This window comes from Rhinoraja longicauda, chromosome 9 (assembly GCF_053455715.1).
Source record: "Rhinoraja longicauda isolate Sanriku21f chromosome 9, sRhiLon1.1, whole genome shotgun sequence".
Taxonomy (NCBI): Eukaryota; Metazoa; Chordata; class Chondrichthyes; order Rajiformes; family Arhynchobatidae; genus Rhinoraja; species Rhinoraja longicauda.
The window spans coordinates 20783554-20791520 of NC_135961.1; positions in this window are offsets into that span (position 1 = coordinate 20783554).

The following is a 7967-nucleotide window of genomic DNA, read 5'->3' on the forward strand; positions in this document are numbered from 1 at the left end:
AGGGGACAAGAAAGATACAAGGAAAGAAACGGATGATAGGTCTGGAGTGTTCAGCAGAATTATGATCAGCAGTAGCTAACCAAAAAAAAAAATTTGAGTAATTGTTATGATGTCATATTTTTGAACGGTGTTGAATCCGTAAGGCTGTAAAATGCCTGCCTGAAAGATGAGGGACTTGCTCGAAGGGCTGATGCTGAGCACCTTTGGAACGATGTAGGAGGCTGAGGAAGGAGAGGTCAGAATGTGAGTGGGCGGAGGATTCAAATGACAAGTGACGTGATTTATATTTCCATTTATGGGCTGACCTGTGAAAATAAATTTGAAATAGCTATAATATTTTATAACTGGCCTTGACTTATCCTCAGTGTGTTTCATTCCCATACAAATAATTAGAAAAATATAATATTTCAACTCAGGAATCCAAACAAATATACACATTTGTTATGGGACATCTTTTTAAAAAAATTGTCCTGCTGATTTCTTAGCGGAACAAAAGAAATTCATTATTCTATAAATCAAGACTCTTGCACATACACAGGACATGCAAGTTCATAAAACAGTATTTTATAGGTCAGATCTGCATAGAAGCATCACAGAGTTGCTTAATCTTGGTAAATTAGTAATGTGTTTTTAAATTATTCATATCCTTGAGTCCTCAGGAATTTAATGATATAGTACATACACTGATAGTAATTTACTTCCTACAAGTACATTTATTTAATTATGTCACTAAGCTTACTGCACCAATTGGTCATCATGAGGGCTTTAGGCAGGGTAGCTAGGCTAATCAGAAATAATGGTATGTGTTATTTTGTCCCTAGCGGCTAGGTTCTGAAATGCTATTTAGATCTCAGAAGGTTAATGTCCTCCTTATGTAAATTGTCCAATTTAACATTCACTGGCAGTATCATAAATCCTAGCTCCAGGATTTCATTAAACCTATGTTCAAACTAGTTGACCTCGGAGGTTAACAATCACAAGTCACACAGGGCAATTATTTAACTCTCTTCTTATCACAAGTCTGAATCATGCTAAACATTCTGCAATTACTCATACCTCACAGATAGAGTTTACAAAAGTAATTGCTCAATCTATGGGTCATGATTTTCCTAAAGACCACATTTGCTGGGGTCTGTGAATGGGCAAATAGTGCATGTTCTGCAGAGTTAAGGAGTGTCTTTGATGCTGTAATCCAATTACAGACCCTTGTAAGGGTCATTTTACATCATGGTAAAAAAAAGGCCAATATGAAAAGAGCCTTTCAATTTGCATACAAGCTGAATTAAAGTCTGATCTAAGATTAAACTACATGGTGGGAATGATTTGGAATGTCTTAGTTCAGAATGGAACCGGATAATGTTAGAGTGGATGTTGCTGTCTGTGGGTTAATTCTGTGCAGGGAATAACAATCATAACCAACAATGTGGAAACGTGGACTAATATTTCCTGCATGGATAATTAATCTAACCATTGCAGCATCACATTGTTTTTTTTACAGTACCCAATCTAAGGATAACACTCTAAAATCAAGTACAGTATACATTTTATATTGAAAAAATATATATTCAAAGCAAACAATTCTCATATATTGCGCAGTCAATCACACAACTCCAAATTAAAAGTTACCATTGAAAATGGGCTTAACTAATGGCACAGTAATTTTGTGCACATTTCAGGAAATTCAACTCCTGACTTTTCAGTGAGATTTTCATTCTTTCCGGAAAAAAAATCAACATCTGTGCAACACTCAGTATTTGTCTACAGTGAGGCTTTTAACCTCATAGTATAAGAAAATAACTGCAGATGCTGGTACAAATCGATTTATTCACAAAATGCTGGAGTAACTCAGCAGGTCAGGCAGCATCTCGGGAGAGAAGGAATGGGTGACGTTTCGGGTCGAGACCCTTCTTCAGACTGATGTTGGGGGTGGGACAAAGGAAGGATATAGGTGGAGACAGGAAGATAGAGGGAGATCTGGGAAGGAGGAGGGGAAGGGAGGGACAGAGGAGCTATCTGAAGTTGGAGAAGACGACGTTCATACCACCGGGCCGCAAACTGCCCAGGCGAAATATGAGGTGCTGCTCCTCCAATTTCCGGCGGGCCTCACTATGGCACTGGAGGAGGCCCATGACAGAGAGGTCAGACTGGGAATGGGAGGGGGAGTTAAAGTGCTGGGCCACCGGGAGATCAGTTGCGTTAATGCGGACCGAGCGCAGGTGTTCAGCGAAGCGATCGCCGAGCCTGCGCTTGGTTTCGCCGATATAAATAAGTTGACATCTAGAGCAGCGGATGCAATAGATGAGGTTGGAGGAGGTGCAGGTGAACCTCTGTCTCACCTGGAAAGACTGTTTGGGTCCTTTGATGGAGTTGAGGGGGGAGGTGAAGGGACAGGTGTTGCATCTCGTGCGCTTGCAAGGGAAAGTGCCCGGGGTTAGGGTGGTTAACCTCATAGTTATGGAAACCGACACTTCTGATTTTACTCTTGAAGAAGGGTCCTGACCCAAAACGTCACCTATCCATATTCTGCAGAGATGCTGCCTGACTCTTTGAGTTACTCTAACACTTTATGTCCTTTTGTGTAAACCAGTTCCTTGTTTCTACTTCTGATTTGCTCTGCTCACTGTACAACCAGGTTTTATCATCCCTGTATTTCTTGGAATCATGTTATTTCATGGGCCAATAACCCGTTCATAATTTTTGGCCTTGCTGAGACCTCTGGTCTCCTTTGGAGATGCAGCTTGGAAACAGGCCCTTCGGCTCACTGAGTCCCCACTGACCAGCGAACACCCCGTACACTAGCACTATCCTACACACTAAGGACACTAGAAGACAATTAACCTACAAACCTGTATATCTTTGGAATGTGGGAGGAAACTGGAGAACCCGGAGAAAACCCTCGTGGTCACAGGGAGAATGTACAAACTCCGTAGAGACAATGCCTGTAGTCAGGATCGAACCCAGGTCTCTGGCGTTGTAAGGGCAGCAACTTTACTGCTGCACCACTGTGTTGCCTAGAACTACAACCTCAAATATGATCTCATGCATGTGCCTTGACTACATTGACATTGGAGGTCAAGGCCACAGTCATTTATAGCCTCCCAACCTCAGCACCATTCCGAGCTTCTGCTCGTGCTGATATCTGCCTTCAGCTCACTTTCCCACCCACCGCCCCTTATTGCAGAATCCATTCTCTCAGTTGCAACACACCACTGATGGTGAAGTCGTTGTTCCTTTACAGCATAAACCTTTAACAGCTGTCTCGGCAAATTGTGACTGCTGCATAACAAGTCAAGAACATGCTGAGAACTGCAAGAATTTGCAGATCATCAACACTGCAATGAAACTAACAATTTCCATTTCAGTGGATCTATGCACCGTAGTACAATCAGAAAGATTGCACCTCCAGTAGAATGACTGGTCCTCAAAAATACTGTGTGTTTGCTGTATCACTGAGCTGCAATTTAGCAGCACTGAAGTCAAATGAGAACTGATCTCGAGTCGGCCCAGCCTGTATATTTCAGTGGGAGATGGTGTCTTCTCAATGTGATGATACTAGTTTAGTTTAGTTTAGTTTAGTTTTAGTTTAGAGATTCAGCATGGAAACAGGCCCTTTGGTCCATCGAGTCCATGCTGACCAGCGATCCCCATACACTAGCACTATCCAACACACTAGGAACAATTTCCAATTTTTACCAATGTCAATCAACTTACAAACCTGCAAATCTTTGGAGTATGCGAAGAAACCGGAGCCCCCCGGGGGAAGCCACACAGTCATGGAGAGAATTTACAAATTTCTTACAGACAGCATCAGCAGTCAGGATCAAACCTGAGTCTTTGGCGCTGTAAGGCAGCAAATCTACCGCTGCGCCATTGTGCTGCTCTGGCCAGCAACTGGCACCAGAAATGAGTGTGTGTGCATTAAATAACCAATGGAAATATACAGTGCCAAGTCGATGCAAACCACCAGAGCAATTCCACTGCAAGTTGCAACCATTAATTCTCTTTTCAATAACAAAAAAAACAATAAAAACACACTGGAACTGTTGTTGATGATGAACTGGATGCACATCACTTTATTAGCCCCCTTCTGCAGAATCACACCATTTTCCAAGATAATTTGTTGTCTGGATTCTTGGAAGGGACAGAAATGAATGAAATCAAAAATAAATTCATTTGGCTGGTTACTGGATAAACAATCAATGTAATGGTTAACCAAGATATTTTCTCACACTGAAATGTTGGTTGGAAATCTGAAAAATGTCCATCATTATTAAAAAGCTATCAAATATTTCATTATTAATCTCTCCATTTCCTATTTACAAAGCTGATCAAATGACTGTTGGAATCAATTTAAGTTTTGAAATGTTTTATTACTCAGGTATTCAAAATATTTTGTAATAACACCTTGAATTCTTTGGAAGGACATTTGTTCTTTTCCGATATCTTGACGTTTGGAAGACTCACATGATGATTCATCTAATGTGGAATGCAATTACGAGATTCTACTTTATCTGAGTTCTCTAATAAAGAAAAACATTTCTCTAATAGGATTTGTCTCTTGCAATGTCAATACAGAAGCTGTTTGTATTCGGAGCAGTACCAATTAAACAATGTCCTACGTGAAACATGAATGTGAATGTCATGACTAACCAGGAGATACTTTTAGATTATCCACCGCAAACTATTCTCTCAGCCACCAGAAAAATACTTAGAATATGTGTTACTTAGAATATGTGTTGTCAAACATAATGTCACATTACAATATCAAACATTGACCACAATGATGTTACGGCCAAGAAAGCCTCTACTTCCTCAGAAGGCTAAAGAAATATGGCATGTTTCCTATTTCTCTTATCAGATGCACCGTAGAAAGTATCGCATCTGGATGCATCACAGCTTGATATAAACAAGCCCAGTCCATTTTGCAAACCAGCCTCTCCCGATCAACTCCAACTAAATTTCATAATTCCTTGAAAAAGCAGCCAACATAATCTAGGACCTGGTCATTCTCTCTTCTCCCTCTCCTGTCGGACAGAAGAATCAAAAGCATGAAAGCACATAACACCAGATTCAAGAACAGCTACCTCCACTATTATCAGACTTTTAAAAAGATCACTCAAATGCTGAGGTTTTTACAAATTCCTGATCTTCCAATCTACCTTGTTGCAGCCATTGTGCTTTATTAAACCTTCACTTTCTTTCTCGCTGTCACACGATAGGTGCTCTGTTTGCACTACCCGATGTACTAATGTATGGGATGATTTGCCTGGATAGCACGCAAACTAAAGTTTTTCACTGTATCTCATGAACAGAAGACAATAATATGACACCAAACCATACCATTATTTGCTCCCGGGGTTTTGAAGCTGAATTAGAAATGCAAATAATCGAATTTTCCCTTTCAACATGCTGCAGGTTCTACACTTTCTTGTTCTGCATCTGGTTTTTTTCTTTGATGAATGATATTTGCAAAAACGAAATTATAGCTGTTTCTTAACATTTAAAATTCTATAAAAATATTTAGAGACACTTTAATTTGCATCTAAACTATGTACTCCAGCCTTTCATACCTGGATAGAGCAGAGAGAGGACTTATAAAGAGCCACTCAGTATGGAAGACGAGTCACTGAGCATCATTAGAAAATTACATTGGGAAATTATTCATTTCTATGTTCGCAAAATCACCAGAGCCTTTCCCATAATTTGTGTCTCAATATTTTACCGTATCAATCTCCTGAAAATTGTTTCCTTTGCAGCTTCTAAGGCTGTCCTATACCCCCTGAAAACTATTTGTCAACGATTTAAATGAAGGTAAATGTTAAAGTGTACTATCTTTCTCCTAACCAAATGAACTATGTCCTCAACATGGTAAGTTAGTAAAGAAAGGGGGAAAGAGATACATTGTCACATTAAACAGCTTTAGGGGTGAATTCTGTGGTGAATTCAGGACACCAATTTAAACATTTCAGTGAGTTGCTTGAGTTTTGGATACGCATTGCAAGACCCAGCTGAAAATCAGACCAAACAATTTCTTGCAAAGTTATTTGCTTACCAATATTTCTACATGGGCAGCACAATGGTGCAGCGGTAGAGTTGCTGCCTTAGAATGTCAGAGTCTCAGGTTCAATCCTGACTACGGGTGTTATCTGTATAGGGTTCTCCCAGTGACTACATGGTTTTCTCCGGGTGTCCCAGTTTCCTCCCACATGCTAAAGACGTAAAAGTTTGTAGGTTATTTGGCGTCTATAAAATTGCCTGGAATAATATAGAACTAGTCTACAGATGATCATTATTCAGTGTAGACTCGGTGGGCTGAAGGACCTGTTTCCAAGCTGTATCTCTAAAGTAAACTAAACTAAACTAAACTATATGTACATAAAATGGATGACAAATCGAAATCACCTCAGGCCAAATGTTGACATCAACTAACACCTTATGAGGTGCATTATTTCTTCAAAACCTAACAAAGTACATTAGAATTTCAGACTGCACATTTTTATTCATGCAAAATATTTCCAGTCTGCCTCTGAAATTTACTGGTTAATTGTTGTGACTGAGGTTTGATGGCTCTGGGCCTTTACTCGCATTTTTACAGAATTAACCTACAAACCCGCACATTATCCTGAGAAATCTCAGGACAAACACAGGAATGAAGTCCTCAATTTCTTTGACACGAACTTGGAGGTTAAGGGCACAGAGGTAGACTGAGAGGAACAGAGGATCAGTCCACAACAAATGTAAAAGACCTAATCTGTTTACTGATCAAAAATCTGGTATGTTATTAAATCTAAACAGAATCTGCTCATGTTTGTAGTGGACAGTCCATAAAAGATGTAAATAATCTCCCTTTCTTAATAAATCTAAGCAGAATCTGTTCAAGTTGTCATGGACAGTCCATCAAAGTTGTTAATGTCCTTTAAGAAAGGTCTCGACTAGAAACGTCACCCATTCCTTCTCTCCAGAGATGCTGCCCATCCTGCTGACGAGGGCCTGAGCAAAAGGGAGAGGTTGAGCAGGCTAGAACTATATTAAATAGTGTAGGGGGATGAGGGCTGATCTTATAAAGGTGTAAAAGATCATGAGAGGAATAGATAGGGTAAATGCACAGTCTTTTATCCACAGTAGGGGAATCAAGAACCAGAGGACATAGGCTTAAGGTGAGAGGGGAAAGATTTAATAGGAACCTAAGGGACAACGTTTTCACACAAAGGGTGATGGGTATGTGAAACGAGCTCCCAGTGCAGCTAGTTCAGGCAGGTACTATAACAACATTTAAAAGACAATTGGACAGGTACATATATAGGTTTAGAGGAATTTGGGCCAAACCTGGGCAGATGGGATTAGTGTAGATGGGGCATATTGGTTGGCATGGGCAAGTTAGGCTGAAGGAGCTGTTTCCATACTGTATGACTGTGACTCTTTGACTCTATGTCAATGTAGACTGAATGGAAGGAGAACACAAGGTGGTCATCCAATCTTTATCTGGCCTTCACAATATAAAAAAAAGACTGCACCTTGTGCAGAAAATACTGCAAATTAATTAGAAGGAAGTAAACGACATGGGCGGCATGGTGGCACAGCGGTAGAGTTGTTGCCGTACAGCGCCAGATACCTGCGATCGATCCTGACTATGGGTGCTCTCTGTACAGCGTTTGTACCCTGTGACCCCGTAGGTTTTCTTCATGTGCTCCGGTCTCCTCCCACACTCCAAAGACTTACTGGTTTATAGGTTTATTGGCTTTGGTAAAGTTGTAAAAATTTACCCTAGTGTTTAGGATAGTGCTAGTATACGGGGTGATTGCTGGTTGGAGCGGGCTCAGAGGGCCGAAGGGCCTGTTTCCGCACTGTATCTCTAAAGTCTAAAATCTAAAGTCACCGCCCTTGGCAACACATTTCAGGCGCCATCACTTTCTGTGCAATAAAACTTACCCTGCACATCCCCTTTAAATTTTGTCCTCTCACCTTAA